General features: G+C 40.8%; 1 long non-coding RNA gene across 3 annotated transcripts in view; it reads left to right on the forward strand.

Moving 5' to 3' along the window:
• The window catches only part of LOC125437388, a 50,824-nt gene that overhangs the window by 8,780 nt on the left and 24,394 nt on the right, over positions 1-17,650 (forward strand). For 2 of the 3 annotated variants that reach the window (XR_007245207.1, XR_007245205.1), the window contains exon 3: positions 16,106-16,188. The exons of the other annotated variant lie outside the window; for it this stretch is intronic. This is a non-coding gene — a long non-coding RNA (uncharacterized LOC125437388). The remainder of the gene's footprint in view (positions 1-16,105; positions 16,189-17,650) is intronic. 3 annotated transcript variants of the gene reach the window in all.

Consider the following 17,650-nt stretch of genomic DNA (forward strand, 5'->3'; position numbering starts at 1 on the left):
TAAAAGTTTTATATAAATTTGTTCAAAAATATACACATACAGTAAGACGTAAGGGCACATACAGTCAAGTTTCCTAGGATATAAGCAGGTTTGAAAGATAGATTGGATGATATATGGAATAAAGCCATGTGGGGTACCACGCTACTCAACGATTCTTAGAAGGGTAGAAGGCAGGGATTCCATGCCAGCACAGAAACCCAATGAAGGATGAATTCATGTCTCAACACCAACAAGAACATGCGGCAATGAGCAAACTGTTGCAGGTGAACTAAACTTTTATAAGGTGGGTCGTTCCTTGGTGGGAAAGGAACCAATCACACTAAGTTTCACATCTGTGCTGGGTTTGGGGGTGCTGAGGTAATTAGTCAGCTCATCTACTGCTAAACCCGGGACAATGGGGCCAAAATTGCTTTGTTAAGCTAAACGAGGAACGCTGAAAGGCTTCCATGCAAATTAACTCTTGAGAAATACCGCCCATGATATTCAGATTTGACAGAGACATACAGATCAGGACAAGGTAAGCGGTTTTCATTACAGCGGGGAAGGAAATGCAAAGGAACAACTATTTGTTGCTGACTTGGGTTCCCAGAAGAGATAGGGAAATGACAGTATCTGATAGCAAGTTGGCTTTCCATATTCTTTGTCTTTAACAGTATCTTTGCAAGGTGAGGTAATCAAGCTCATGCCCACAAACAAAATGAGACCTCCAGGTTATGCAGGAGTAACTCATCCTCTTGATTAGATTTTGTAAAGCAGACCTGTGACCTTTGGACATGCTGCTACCTGCATAGAGAAGTGTATGACAACTGGCTTCTGCCAATATGATTTTAAAGCAGAAATATATATAAATAATATTCTGGGGGTCCTTTGGGTCGTTACACCCACCCCACTTCAAACTCCATGTGGAAGCAAGTTCGTGTTGACTGACTTATTTATTTATTTATTTATTGGTTAGGTTTATATACCGCCCTCCCCCGGAGGGCTCAGCATTCAACTGCACCCCTGCTCCTGAACTCCACATGTAGTTAGGGTCAGGATACAGTTGGGAATGGCTGGCTGGCAATGCAAATCTGCCTAAGTGGTACCCAGGGCAGGGCAAGCCAAGCCACTGTGCTTGCTCTGGCACCATTTTAGGCAGTAATGCCCAGTGGGGGGATCCAATTTTTTTTGTAACAGGTTCCCATGGTGGTGGGATTCAAACAGTGGCGTAGCACCAATGGGGCTGGGCGTGGCATGACGGAGGCGTGGCCGGGCATTCCAGGGAGGGGCATTAATAATTTCTCTGTTACTGTAAAAAACTCTTACTGTAAAAAAAGTTCCTAATTTCCAGCTGGTATCTTTCTGTCCATAATTTAAACTCATTAAAGCAAGTCCTATCGTCTACTGCCAACAGAAACAGCTACTTCTCCTCTAATTGACTGCCTGTCAAATACTTAATACTTTCAAATACTTAATTTTGTTTCTAGAAATCAAAAGGATACTTTCCTTAAACAAGGAACTTTACCATATTTCTAAAACATGTTTTTAAAACAGCCCAACAGGGAGAATCTTCCCATTTTCTACCTTCGCTAACCAGCCACATAGGAAACAACAGGACTTTATGATTTTTCCATGAGCTCTCCTTTCTTTCTGACAAATATTATATTCTTTTATGGATATCAATTTGACATTTGATAATATCTTCTGTACAAGGTTTTGGAACAAATTAAATTAGTTGGGAATTCCTAAACAGTTATCAGAGATTATTGTTTCTTCACACATTTCTTTGCACACTTCAACTTCCATGAAAATGAGATGTCCCATAACTAGTATTTCTGAAACCCAGTCCTGGTTACAAGAAGAGTTAGACAGGGATGTATTTTGGCCCTAGAATTATGTAAGCTTTACTTATATGATTTACCAAATAAATGAAGATGTTGTTCCGGTTACAGTATCAGGCAGATTCACACTAGCCTGACAAGGACCTTTGATCTCCGGATAGAGCAAGCCTAAATGCTTTGAATAAATTACACAAAGGAAGCAAGTGGCCAAATGGTTGGAGATCAGAGAAGTTGAACTACCGGGTTGGGGGTGGGTAGGGGTGGAAATGAAGTTTAGCTGGGAACCAAGGGGAGAGAACAAAGGGATCCTGATCCAGGTCAGGCATGCAAAAGCAGCTCCTAACCCAGGTCTGCAACAAGACATGCTTGGAATGGTGCTGTAGATGAGAAATCTATGTATTAGAACATATTCTTATTTTCTGTTTTTCAATAAAATCTTTGAAAAATTCAGTATTTGGAAAAAAGAACCCAGGATTTCTAAGACGGACATGGACCCCCTCACTCCTGGTCTTTTGACACCAACCATTCCCACATTCCTAGTTTAGCTACTCACTCAAAACCAATTCTACTTCATGAAGATAATGCAACTGTTCTTTCTTGCTTGCGCATAGGATTAAGAGATCGTCTTTAAGCTTTTCTTTTGTATTGTCATGGTAATTTGTTTACCGATAATTACGCCAAATCCAAAACACTGTGTTTTCAGAAATATCCATCACAAAGAACAGTAAACCCATGGGTTCTCGTTGGGCATAGGATTGAGCAAGTGTCCAATTTCAACTACTTAACCTTTCCTTTTGCCATTTACAATAAGTGGAAATGTCATTATTTTCATCTTCTTGACACTACCAATGTGCATTTAGATGCAGTTATGAGAGTCTTTCATCAGTCTAGTGGGCAATTTATTCCTTTTGCTCTGGAAGTCTATAAGGCAAAAATCAGATCTTTTCTGCTATGTCGAAATCCAATTGGGTTTCCTGCTCTTTCCTTTAAAATGGTATTCCTACAATCAAAATTTCTATGTACCATCTTTCAAGCATCTAATTGTTTTTCAAATTCCAACTTATATTTCGAGACTGGTCTTGATTCCATCAGGACAGCCAGTATACTGTAATGGTTAAAGGCAGGTGTACTCTAATTGGAGAATCAGGTTTGATTCTGCTCTCCTCCACATGAGGCTGTTGCCCAAAACTGGAGAACTGGGTTTGATTCCCCACTCCTGTACATGAAATCTGTTGGGTGACTTTGGGCCAATCACAGTTGCTCAGAATTCTCTCAGCCACACCTGCCCCTGCTGTGGGGAGAGGAAGGGAAGGAGTTTGTAAACAGCTTTGAGACTCCTTATGGTTGAGAAAAGTGGGGCAAAAATCCAAAACTTCTCCTCTTCTTGTTAGCAGGGAAAACTTTGGTGAAATTTAGATTTTTTGTCCTAGACCAAGATTTTCTTTCTGATTTTTAAAATGGACTGAGCTTAACCCTTTTGTGTCTTTTTGGATAAAAAACAATAGATTAAAGACTTTTAAGTTTATAGATTCTCTATCCAAGTTTTTCTCCAGACCTCCCTTTAGTTATGAGTAAGATACTCATAGATTTAGAATGAATGAACCATTTTGAATTATGCAGTGATGCCAAAAAGAAATATGACCCTCCTTCTGGGGACTGAGTATCCCAACCTTTTCACTGTTTCCAGATTATTCAAAACTCTGTTTCAACCTTTCTGAGACTTTGCTTCATGGCCAGACATAATGCTTTATCCCTCACCCTAGTATTTGGCAGATTCTCAGACAGTCCAATCAGATAGAGTCTGCTTGTGTGGAAAGGCAGAGAAACACCAATTTTTAAAAAATTCAGCTGTGATTTATATTCCCCTCCTTTTATTACTCTGTTGATCTCACACTTTTCAGTATGTTCACATGGTTATCATTTAATATACTTGCTGTATGGTAAAGATAAGGCTGTTGTCCTATCCATAGCTCATTATTTAATTGCTGCCTTGAAGATTTATGCAAAGCTATAATCAACTTATGCCTAAATGCTCATTTGCATATAGGCACACATTTTACACTGGAACTCTATAATAGCGCAGATGCAATTGGAAAGGGTTTGAACTGAGGGATTTCTGCATCATATCATTTGAAAGATAAAAGCTGCATATTTTAGTACAATTACTGCTATTTCCCTGCTATATGCTGTGCTATAAGAATCTGTTGATTTTAAGTTTTAGGTATTTGTACGAATAGCCACAGCTGAACTTATGGCTGAAGTGGATTCCCATAGATGCTCTTTGGAGCTGTTAATATCACAAATGTAAAAGTTCCTGTCTGGTTGAGTCAGTGTATATTAATGTTCTCAAGAGAAGCATACCATAGGCATGTGCTATCAGTAATAAGCAGGGGTTTAGCATGCACCTATCAAGGACTTCTTGTGAAGCCCTGAGTATTACCACTGTCTCCTTGTCAACTGAAACCAGGGCACACAGAGTCCTGGATGTAGCTTCACATTACTAGGGCTAGTCAAAACAGGAAATTTTAGCTTTTACGAAAGGACAAAAGCTCCTTTTTATCCAAGAAGACACAAAAGGGTTAAGCTCATGTTTTAATTTTCCTGTACAGCCTACATACCATTGCTCCTTCTGTGCATTGTCTGCTAGGCAGGATCAAATGTATGGAGTTTTCAGGCAGAAGTGGTGTTTATTCTTAAACCACCCATTCTAACACAAAACATCTGGCCCAAACACGAGGTTATGAGCCAGCCTCCCCTAAGTATGACAAAGTCAGGACTGTTCAGCGCAAGCTTACTTGTTTATTGATAGGAAGAATTGTTTCAGAGTTATTTCAGCCCTGGGCTTTAATCAAAGGCTCATTTGTGGCAGCTAGAAACAGTCCATTTTATGCTACCGACAGTGGTAAGTAAAAGTAAATAGAGGTGGTGGAAATAAATGTGCAATATTATTTATGTGAATACCTTTCACATTTCTGTGGGTTTCAGCACCCTGGAAAAGCAAATTTGTTCATGTTTTCGTTTCCTAAGAGCAGATAAGAATCCCTTTCCATAGGGGGGAAAAACCCAGCATTTTGTTTTGCAGCTGGTGAGAAACCACATGAGTGAAACAAAATTACTAGGTTTGGTTTGTCCTATTTATAGAGTAGCCAGACACTGGGAACAATTATAATGAAACCAGTAAATGAATGGATTTTGTCTTCTCACCTCTACTTGCCCCCTTCTCTAGCTTCTTTTCTGTCTCCTCATGTTGCTTCTTTCCTGTATTCTTTCCTGCAGTGAGAGAATACAAAAGAAGGAAGAGAGTTCTTTGGGTAGCCAGTGGCTGGGGACAGGAAATTTTTTTTGAAGGTGGTAGATTCTTCAAAACAGTGCAGGTCAGTAATGAAAACATTGTTGAATATAATCTCTTGAGTCCTGTCATCAAAGGTTGATTCTGCACGGTCCAAATATCCCGGGTTGAGCAAGGGAAATATCCCTGTTTGGCCAAGAAGTTTTCCAGTCCTAAATTGGGTTTGTCCTGCAATATTTTACTCATCCGGGGATTTTCAAAAATTCTTTTCAAAAATCCTGCAGTGAACCTGCTACCATACAAACACCATGGGAGCAGAAACAGATTGTTTTTCCTGCCCAGCCATCTGATCTCCCTGCCCTGCTGCCCACCCCCTGAACTCCCCACCTGATGTCATGTCAGTTTTCAACTCTGCTGAGCTGTTCAACTCTCCACCGTCTGTTGCAGCCCACCCTTCCTGAAACATTTCCCCAAGCACGTTTTCTGCTCATGATACTGATCAGGTGCCATTTCGCCTGGGTTAATCAGGAGTGGAGTCCCCAAATGTTCCTGTTTTCTTTTCTGTACATGTGCTGGTTGTTTGGAGCACATAGCTAGGGGAATGTTAATTTGGGCTGAATGTTAGTGGGCATATCATGGGGGGGGGGAGTCTCTTGTTTTCCACAAAATTATGAGTGGGAATGTGATGTGATGCTGTGCCCCATTGTTTTTTTTATGCAGCTTGGCATGTTGAGGCCTGTACCGGGCCCTATCCAGAACTGGAAAGGGGGGGGGCTTTGTTTTCCCCCACTGCTGCCCCCAAGCAACAGCCAATAGAATGCGGGACACCAGGGATATTTGTGGATGCACGGATATGCTTATGGTATAAATACAAAAGACCTGGGCTTGTGTGAAACAAACTGGCGTATTTCCTCCTGATCTTCACTCAATTCCTTCACAGAAATGGGCAGCCATGTGAAGGGAGAAACCAGGATAAAATCGACCCGGATTGTAAGATACTGATTGTAACCAGGTATAATTGTGCCGTGCAAAAACGGCCAAAATGAGTTATATGTTTTTGTGAAACTTCAGTTCTACGTTTGGGACATGGAATGGTATGATATAACCTGATCTTGTCAAATCTTGGAAACTAAGCAGGGTCGGTCGATCCTATAGAGCAGTGTTTCCCAACCTTTTCGCTGTTGCGGTACCCTTGACCTCGCTCTTCATATCTCAGGGTACCCTTGAGGTTCTTTTGAATTTTTTTGCATTTTGGGTTTTTTTTCCCCATTTTTGGCCGGTAGGTGGGGGGAGTGGCAAGCAAGGGGGGGGGGAAGGAAAGCAGCGTTGACAGCCCCGTTGTTTGTTTGCCTAAAGGAGAACTCCCTTTAAATCTACCCCCGTTGTTTGTTTGCCTAAAGGAGAACTCCCTTTAAATCTACCCCCCAATCCATGCCGAATTTAAGCAAATAAAACAATGCTGTTTTTCAATGTTGTTTAAAGGGAGCCCATGAGGCTTCCAATCCCCTCTTCAAAATCCAGGCGGTAGCATTGCGGGCAGGTGGTAGCATTGTCATGGTACCCCTGGGACATGCTCATGATACCCCAGGGTACCATGGAGCCCTGGTTGGGAATCACTGCTATAGAGGAAGACAATGGCAAATCACTTCCACTTATCACTTGCATTGAAGGCCCTTTGCTTGGGTTGCCATAAGTCATTTGCAACTGGATCGCACATACAAAGATATAATTCTAAGCTCAGTAATAAATATGAGTAAAATGCCTCTCACGTAGGACTCTCTCCTCTCCTGCCGGTATATGCCACTGGTCGGACCTTTGTTGTAATATCCATTTAAAAAGATGGTGTGGCAACAGGGGGGAAATGTCAGTCAAATAAGAAGAGTAAAAATCTGAATAAACATTGTCAGCTTTATTATCATTAGCTTTTAGCAAGGGCCCTCAAAAACCTGGATTCAAAATTTTCCTTACCCATGGATTTTTGCAAGGGACTCTCCCCAACTCCTCTAAACTGAAATAAATATTGCTTGCAACCCCCAGAAAGAAAATTAATATTAAGAATTTTCCAGTCATCCAAGAAAAACAAATTAATAACATTATGGTTTTGCATTACAAAATGAAATATTAGGCTTTTTGATTTAACTGGACAGTGGTACAATCTAAAGCTAGAACAGTCTCATCATTCATTTATTAAAGGAAATTATATCATAAACAGCGGGGCGCTGAATCAATGAGTTTAACTATTTGGGGAAGTAAATAATCATTTATATTAAGTTTCTAGTGATGCAAACATTAGTTGTGGATTGCATTTGTCAGTAGGTGGAAAACTGACTTGAGACTTCCCATGGAGCAGAACTGTGAATTTTCCTAATATTGCATGCCTGAACTAGCCTTTCCACTGTACTACTAGCAGACTTTGCAGTGAGCTTAATCAGACACGCTATATCCCAAAATGAATTCTTTCATTGTTTTGGAAAATGAATTTACCCACTCCCTTCACTCCCAGAAGCTAGTGCTCACCGAGGAGCAACTTGCAATCAAATACCCGTATCATTTACTCCCAAAAGGAGATTCTTGAAATGAGTTGATATTAGAAATTAGGTATACGGTCCTGGACCAACTGATCAAGACTACAGAACCAAATGAGGTACAATTACTACAATAGATCATTATTAACTTTGGTAATTAAATGTGTGGAGAAGAGGAGATTGAGGAGTGATAGGGTTGTATGTATTTGAAGAGCTGTCATTTATAGGAGGTTAGGGATCTGTTTTACTTGGTACCAGAGGTTAGGACTTGTAATGATATATTTTAATTATGTCTGGGGAGATATCTGCCAGATAGTAGGAAAAACATTTTAATGATGAGGGTGGTTCTGTAGTGGAATTGGTTGCCTAGGGATGTTCTGAGTTCTCTCTCCTTGGGCTAGTTTAAGTGGAGGTTGGATGATTTGTCAGAGATGCTTTAGATAGTCCTAGATGGTGTCTGGGTCTTTCAACTTTTTCATTATATGATTCTATTTGATAGTAACTTAGGAAGGTTATGGCAACAACTTTTAACATGTTTAAACACAGGACAATACTGGATTCATTTCAGTTTTCTTTATACCTTTGCACCCTTTTTTTTGCTTCACAAGTCTTTCTCCTTCTTTCTCTCCAGAACATAACTGGTATGACTGCTGTGTCTTACCAATCAGCTGAAGGGATCAATATTTCCAGTGCTGGAAACTCCTTGACTGAACCTGTGTCTGTGGAAACAATTTTTTTAAAACAAAACTTTGCCCTTTTCTACAAATTTCTGACAGAGCTTGGCTTGTTTCACGGGAGTCTTGTTTTCTAAGTGTCCAGGAATTAGCTAGAAACTAGCTATGTGTCAAGGCCTGTCTCGACACTGTGTACTAATTTCATAAATGCCATCTGAAGGCAACAGAATTGACAGTTGCTTCAGACTATCTTTATGAGTCCAAACTCATGTAGGCTGAGAAAATCACCCAGATATTCAAAGCCCTGACCTACTGCATATTTAGTGAAATGAATTGCTGGAGTGAATTCTGTACCAAAAAGTAGACTTGCACACTCTCAAGAAGCAACAAAATTTTTATGAGGGGTTCTTTTTACTAGTCTGCCAGTAGCTTGCACTTCTTGAGTTTATAAAGTACAGAACTTTCCTTGATACTGCCTTCCTTTCTACTGAATCTTATCTGAGGTATTTCAGCTCCCTATCTAATCTTTTTCACATTACCCAAACCAGATTGTACAACATTTGATTCTGGGAATACCCTCCTTTTTTGTTCCAACAGACTAATATTGCAATTCTACTGAAATTATTTGTCAACTTTCTCTTATAGCAAGCAAGTTGTTATTTTGCTCAAGCTGAAATCAAATGCATGAAAACTACTCACCTTTCTGTAAAAACCATTTGAGCAAATGTAACACTTTGTTTCATTCTGCAATCTCTCTTTGCTTGTCTTTTCTAATTTTGTTATTAAACGTTGTAAATGACGTAAATATTACAGGTTAAAAACCCATATTTATTATGGTAAAATGAAATTTTTGAACTGTGGAGAAACAATGAATTCCTAGTACCTTGGTTTACATGATGATAAAAGGATGCCTCTGTCACTGGATGATAAAATGACTTTTGAAGATGACTCCACACTGATACTATAACAGTTATTTTGTTAAAAAGGAGAAAAATGGTATATATTCCAAACATTTTGTCACAACTTAGGAGTGTAGTTGTCTAAGATTATGTATTGAAAATTTTATCTGTTTATTTTCTGCCCTTTTCAAATGGTTATTTATTGTTTATGCTTCTGTGCTGAAGAATGAGCCTTTAGATGAAATAGTGCAATGTAATATTTTTATTTGTTCAAATAGTTTGTTAGTATCATTTTTTATTAATTCTTGGGGTAGGGAAAACAATGACTTGTACAAGGTTATTTGTAATGGTCACTTTTCAAGTGTTTCTGTTAGCAGAGTGAAACAGCAAATGATGGCTGAGTTTGCAGAGATGAAATTAGTTATCAATGAACTCACTTCTCAAGGGGTTGGCCCCACATGCTGAACTGCTACCCTGCTGCAGACTCTTCACTAGAAGAATGCTACTGGCTGCCACTGTGCGTTCTATCAACTCATTGCAAAACAGTTAGAGTACATATTGCTTTGAATGCTTTGGGTAGAAAATAAACAAAACCCCCTGCCACCATTCTTCTCTGGCCCTCACCACTGCCATTACTGCCACTGAAGAAAACTGTATGATTGTTATGGGTTTTTCAGGCCGTGTGGCTGTGGTCTGGTAGATCTTGTTCCTAACATTTCACCTTCATCTGTAGCTGGCATCTTCAGAGGTGTATCACAGAGATAAGCCTGTTACACACTGTGTCTGTTACACACTGTGCATGATAATTTTGGTTTTACAGGCTGTTATTTTCTGAGGATTATCAGAATTATAAATGTTAGTTTCTGTCAGCATGAAAACTCCATTTGATTGGCTTTTCTCTTTCTCCTGCATTTTGATGCTGAGAACTTTTATTCTCTTCCACTTACCTGACACCCAAAAAATGAATGTCATGCCATCTATAGTACAAAAGCTGAGATCTGACAAAGGAGAAGAAAAATTATGAATAATTCTGCATAGTTGCATTACCCACAATGGCAGCCACAGAGAGAAAACAAGCTCTCTCTCTCTCATCAAGCCCTCAGATCATCAATTAGGGCAATTACTTTATAAAAAAATACAGTATAAAGCATCTTGCCACTTTAGCATTCAGACCTCAGAAAAAACTAAAACCTGTATTAATATTTCCTACTAAAACATTCGTAGACCGTAAAGATCTAATTTGGACTGTGGAATTTCACACCGCAAATTCCAGATCAGTGCCGTACACACACTGTTACTAATCGGAGGCTTCCTTTCCACTCCTTACTTAGAAATATTTCCAGGACCTGAATATTCCCACCATCTCACCTTTGCACTGCTAGCTCACCTGGATCACTATTTCTTCCTTCCAAGCTCAGGAAAAGGGAAACTTATTATATTTGTTTTAAGTCTCTAGCCTTATCTGAAAAAATAATTTGTTTCCAAGTGTACCACCATTTTGTGAAAAGGAAAGCGCCATTCATGTCATATGTTACATGCCTCTGCTTCTTGTCTGTTCTCACTTTTGATCACAGCTTGCTTTGCTATTTAGCACTTCTGATCTGCTCCAAACATTTGAGGGCATTTGGGGTTGCCATAGAGCTGCTGCACAGGTTACAATTTTTGTGGAAATATAAATTGGATCCAAACCATCACATGGGAAATATCTTCATGCCAATGGTGACTGGTCATAGAGATTTACAGCCCAATCCAGATGATAGTGGGCAAATCTATTGTGGAATCAGGAATGCACCATGAGTGCCCACCTTACCAGTGTAAAGGGCAAATACGCTGATGGGATTGCCGAATATGCAGGTGGTGGACACAGTGTGGCTCTTCAGTGTGCAAACCTAGAAATCTGGGCTATGATGACATTTGTCAAGCACAAGATCTCATCCTGGAGGAGTGGAAGCAGTCTGGGGTTGCTTTCAGAGGCAGAGCCGAGTGTAGTCAACTGCCAAAAGACTTTCAGCCCATGAATGCTCCCATGCTGGTGGCAAAGTTTCATTTTGTAACTCAGTTGCTTCAATGGTTTGCTGGGTAGCAGGTCTTTCCCTCCATTTTTGCCTTTTCTATGCTGCCCTGGACCCCTTTGGAGGTTGTGGGGCTACACCGCTGCTGTGCTATCCCCAGCTGCCATGCACTCCCCCCCCCCACCGAAAGCTTTTGGCCTGTGCAGAAATGGCCTATCATATCACATGTACCAGATATTCACTCAGAAACACATTAGTTACGGTACTGGGATAATGAATTAGTCGGTGATGTAACCTTAATTTCCACAGCCCGGAATCCGCCGTTGCTGTATATGGACAGACTGTATGGCCGTGTTCTAGCAGCATTCTCTCCTGACGTTTCGCCTGCATCTGTGGCTGGCATCTTCAGAGGATCATGATCATCCTCTGGAAGATCCTATTAACTCTTTCACTAGAGTCATCCTCTAACTCAGGCTCCCTTTCTCGTCCATAATATATTTTTTGAGCTTTTGAGCTTTTTGATTCTTTTGTTTCATCATGTTTAGCTATAGGTACACTCTGAGTAGTTACTATGGATATTTAACAGGTTACAAAAAAGTGAGTAGACAAATAATGGCTGAAATTAAACTGCAAAATCTACATCTACCAGTTAATTTATGTATCGCCAACCCACCATTTTAAGTGAATATCCCTCGGACACCTCCACATCCCTAAAAACCTTCTTTAGGAAGATGCTGCTGGTCCTAACTTGGGATATTGCTGTTACCCTGGCCAGATGCAATGTTCTTCTCTCTATTAGATATAATAGAGAGTGCCACCTTATCTACTGACCGGTGAAATCAGCTGTAATTGCTCGAGGAGCGCTGTCACCACGTTCTCCATCGCCCTATATTGACACAGTGGAAAAACTACTCCAACCCTCTTATGGCTGGATTAGGCAGCCTGTAGATGTTGCCGAAACAAATTCCTGCTAGACAGCAGATTCAGCTACCATTCTTGGAACCAACTGCCGGATTTCTATTACTGTCATTACCGAGCGATTCCCAAGTATTTGGCAGACTACAATTTTAACTCAAGGCCAATATTTTTGCTTTTTATACATAATAGATCAAATAGATTTTAAATTAACTTAACTTCTGTTGGCATAACTGATATGCACCATTCAAGGGGTTTGTTTCAAATTAAGAATGTCCTGGTAAACTTGCTTGTGAGCTGTTGTGAGCTCCAGGATGGTATAGCAGTTAACAGGTCATGCTATGACTAGTGAAATCTGGATTCCAACCTTTGCTCACCCATAAAGCTTACTGGCCTGTTTCTTTATCTCAGCCTAACATACCTCACAGATAAAACAGAACAGAGAACAATGGACACCGTTCTAAGTTCCTTGGAGAAGTGTGGGATAAAAATTTGATTCAGGATCATTAGTTGACAAATTACTCATGTAAACTATCAATACAGTATTCCTTTAAGAAGTAAAGTCTCATCTGAGCATTTTGAAAAACTCTGTATCCACTGAGGGTGTGGACCGCTGGAGTTCAGGCTTCAGATTCCATAGATGGCTTCACTCCAAACCCTCTGGTGGTTGCCAAATACTTCAGGAAAAAGAGATGAATCATGACAAAGCAACAACAAACTTTATGAGGCTGTCTCTGTGCATCATAAAATAGCAGTAGAGGGCATAAGCAGTTCTATTCTCTAACCTAAACCTTGAGAAAGTTAAAGTTGTTTGGACTCTATCAGAAATGTACAAATTTAAATTTTCCTTTTGTCAGTACTCCTAAAATCTTATTCTCCTTGCCTTTTCCTTAGCAAACACACACCCTAAATGAAATAACTCATTCAGAGTACATTTCATAAAAAAAAAAAAAAAGGTGTGGTGCGAAAATACTCCCAGCTAAGGTCACCTTTACAGAGTGATGAACAACTCTATATGAATTTCAATGGGATTTTGCATAAACGGACTTCGCGTTTGCGCGCCTTTGTTTGGTGCTGGTTGAACGAACGGTCTTGCGGCAGGCACGGTGCGGGGCGGGGATGGCGTTTGTTCTGGTTTCTCCGGTGGGATTGAGCGGGATGGCGCTCTGGGATGGGCGTTGAATGGCCGCGCGGCGCTTCGGTCAGCAGGTGGATGCGTAGAGCAATTCAGTACTTTTCGGAAGGGCGCTACGGACACGAGAAAAGTGAACAGTGCGATCGGGCGGGCGGCGTGATTTGGGACGGGGTTGCGTATGATGGCGTTGGTGGGTTGGGATGGGACGCGTGGTATACCAGTAGTGGCCTATTATTGCCACTAAAAAGATACCTAATTGGAATCTCTCCAATTTGTCCCATAAATAACTTAGAGGCCGATTATCGCCGCGTCTCACGCCCTGCTTGGAGTTAAGATATATGCTCCGGGGCAGGTGGCCATGGAATATTCCACGAAGCCCACATTCACTTTCCATTTCTCTGTGCCAAATGTACTTTTAAAAGAAAGTTTAGTTTTCTTTGCCACTTAAGAGCAATGAGTGATTTACCAGTAAGAACATCTTTGCTGAACTGTTTCCCACTGTCGGCCCTTCCAGCTTCCACCACCTAACCATCCCTCCACCCTTCCCTCCCCTCGCTGTGGCAATGCACCATCTTCTTCCTCCTTCTATCTCCTTCTGCCCTCCTTCACCTACATTGCGAAAAGAGCCTCCCCTTAAAATCTCAGTAGCGTAGTTTAACATACCAGCTGCATAAGATATTTGAATTGTTATAGCTATTGAACTACTAAGATGAGGTGATTTCATTCTCCCAGAGTCCACCAGAGGGTGGAGTGTAGGGAGGATATTGATCATCGGTTAGGGAACAAGTGTCCTGACTATACAAATGATATTCAATCCAATGGACAAGATGCTGTTCAGCCCTGCAACAAGAAATGCACTGAACTCCAGGATAAAGGGTAATGCCCACTGCAGACAGGGCAAGAAGAATGGGGAAATAGGACAATGAGTAATAACAGCAAACATGCTTAAGCAAAGTGAATGCTCGTTCTGATTATGGTAAACTCCCTGTGCATAATGGGCCTAAGAGTATCTCAAACACAACTCCTTCCTATCAAAATATCTCTCCACCACTCATTATTTGGAAATGTTTCCCAGGCTCGGGACCTCCTTTCTCTACAATTCCAGCCAATCATATGGCCTGCCTGTAGGCTCATCTTGCATCATCTGCACTTTCAAAGCTCTTAGAGAAGAGAATCTTCTGTTCTGGATGAAATCTTCTGGTTCTAAAACTGGAGTCAGAATCATCATTCCCTAACTGAAAATCTTCTAAGCTCCGCGCCAGCTTTGTTATTCTTATGTGTAGCTACCATTGCACAACACTCCAAATAATGTGTCATTGCTCCTCTCGAAAATACGTGCATTTTCTGCAGGTCAGGTGATCCTTATACCCCCAGGACTGTTTACCGCGGAATGGTCCCAGTAGCATTAAGGAAGACGCCCAATCGACTTACTGTCCCTGCGACCGTCAATTACGCCAGCTGGGGCCAGTTGGCCCTCACGTGACCACTCCGGTGCTGGGGCAGGTATCTGACCTGGCGACAACGACAGTTAGTAGCGGGGTTATTCGTTCAGTTTGATGAAGGGATAAATAAATCAATAACTTCCGTTCCAAAACCTAAACTCAGGGGAGGCGAGGTGGGAAAATAAGCGACCGTCGCCAGCTAAAGCCAGTGGCCTTGACTGTGAAACAGCTGCACCTAACGACAGCTCCCTGGGACGGCGTTTTTTTGCCATCCCAGAGTAAAGACCTAATGTGGAAAGGGCCCATGCTTCAGAAGTACAACATAGTTTTGACCCCACTGATCTTTTTTTTCGGTGGGTGGGAATTACTTTTGGTTTGTTGCTGTGTAGATGGTTGGACTCCTGTCTTCAACAGATCTGGACATACGGATGGAGTGATGGATTACTTGTCTGATGACCCGCCCCTCTTATTCTCCCTCTTTGATTTTTGCCTTCTCTGTCTTGAATGGAATACATTGCATGGTATGCATAAGTGCTTACAGCAGTTGGCTATTAACATGGACATTTCAGTGCTGGTTGTTATTTTGGTATTGATATTATGTTGACTGCTTGAGTGCACTTGAGTAGCCCAGCCATCCATTTGCATCAATAAGTGTTGTTTTGATTTTGCTGTCTGGAGTCTCAGTACTTCTTCCAAGTTTGGACATGAATTACACTGTTTTGTCAGCATATCCATTACAATGTTTTGTATGTCTCACTGCTCAGTCGGGGGCATAACCCTAAACCTATAGAACCTAAGACAGCAGCTCTTGTAATATTGGAGCGAGAGAAGTGGAAGGAAACCTGATTTTTTAAGGCAAAGCTATCCTACTGTGAATTTGTGCTCAAATTGGAAAATGGGCCTCATTTACACTGACCTGTTCCATTGTGAGCCCACATTTCCGTTCCCTTTTATCTTCACCATTGTTTTGCTTAAGCTAGGGTGATATCTATTTTGCATCAATCCTTATCACTTAATGGCACAAAATGACATAAGAGAAGCAAATGAATTTGAGACACCAGTGCAGGGAATGGTCAAAATGAAAAGGTTCATAGCATCAGTATATATATTTTTTAAAATGAACATGGCAGATCCTTATATCTCTAATTTCAAAGTTAACAAATGGGAGACGTTCAGATTAGAATGTCTGAATACATATGGTCAGGTAGTATAATTTTCCACAGAGATCTATCTCTACCCTGCTCCAAAGAATGTTAGGAATGTCATTCCATTAGCAAGCTCCCACAGTTACATTGACTGGAATTTTGTATATGTGCTTAACAAGTTTTTGGATTTTATTATCAATATTTGGCCAATATAATCAGCTTTTCTCAAGACCACTTCTATTCACACAGGAACAGGCTGGGCAGTATGTATCTTTTGCATCAAGCTCTCCAAATATTTTTGCCGCAAAAACATCATGTAAGATCATTTGAAGGTAAACCTTTAATATTTCTCCTTTAACTATATCTTTTAAAGATTATTTTAGATTATTTGGAAATTGATATGCATTTGCCCCCAGTTTTAAAAATGCCTATAATGTGGCTTATCCATTTTGTAGTTTTCATCCCTGAAAAAGAAATCATCCCTTTACATTTGCTTTGTTGCTTTCATGGCCTTTTGTTTCCCTCATCGCTATGGGACTCCTTGTGGCAGATGTTGCGTTGGTGTATTGTGTCATGATCTTTGAGGGGGTGCATATCCTGAGGCATCAAGTTTTTCAAAGACTCTGTTGCGACACAGAGGTCTAAGAAGAGTCTTTGGCACCTTACCTTGTACTTGTGTTTTAGCAAATTTTCTGTTGGATTGTAGTTTGTGTCTGTGGCTTCTTCCACACACGCAAAATAATGTGTTTTCAAACCACTTTCACAACTGTTTTGCGTGGAATTTTGCTATTCCTTTTAGCTTCAAAGAACTGAAAGCAGTTTGAAAGTGCATTATTCTGCATGCATCTTGGAATAGGCCTGTTTGTGGTATATTCAAGTGCTGGTGAGTGAGAATTACCTCAGCAGCAGGCATCCAATCTGTTGTACCTTCTCTTCCTGTACAAGAAACCTTGTGTTTCCTTGCACAGTGGTTCTATTCCTTTTGCAAACATACCTGCTCCTCAAATTGTGTCTGCTTGAACCTTAGTCAACAGCCACACCAAATGCTGCAAAATTCCCTCAGAAAGCTGCCATTCACTGCTAGACACAGTAAGTTCTGCCATAACCATTCTGCTGCTGGTTGTAGTGCTTCAAGCCCTTATCTGCTTGAAAGGGCTGTTTGTACACTATGGAGACTGTAAGATGACACTCTCAGTTCCAGGCATAAACTGCAATGTCATTTCTGTCTTGTTGCAGTTCAGACACTTTGGCTCCTTGAAAGTGGCTCTCATCCTAGAAATGACTTCAGGAATAACATGTTTTGTCCAAAATGGGTTTGATCAAGCCACTTCCACACTGTCTGCCTTGACTTGGAGAAGTTCAGGCTCCAGATGTACACTAGCAGCTATATATACTCGTTTCCCATGCATTCATATCTTTTTTGGAGGAAAAAAGGGGTAGCCCAGGATGTTTTTAGCAAAGGTAATGTATGTCTCCTGTGTGCTAACTATAATAGACTTTCATGCATCCAGAGTGCATTTGCCCACGAAAGTATTACCAATCTATTAAAATATCATATACGTACATGGTTGTCTCACATATATTGTTCAGTTAATTTCTTGGAAGATGTGCAAATCAGACACCTGCACATGCTGCTTCCCCAGCTAACACCCTAACCACATATCTCCTTTCCTAATTGTATCATTTGGAACAAACATCACCTATACTTATCTCTTCTCTCCCATAGCTTTTAATATACATAGCCAATAGTCCCCTCTCCTGGGGTCTCCTATGGATACATGCTTCATCTCCTTT

This window comes from Sphaerodactylus townsendi, linkage group LG08, assembly GCF_021028975.2.
Source record: "Sphaerodactylus townsendi isolate TG3544 linkage group LG08, MPM_Stown_v2.3, whole genome shotgun sequence".
Classification (NCBI taxonomy): Eukaryota; Metazoa; Chordata; class Lepidosauria; order Squamata; family Sphaerodactylidae; genus Sphaerodactylus; species Sphaerodactylus townsendi.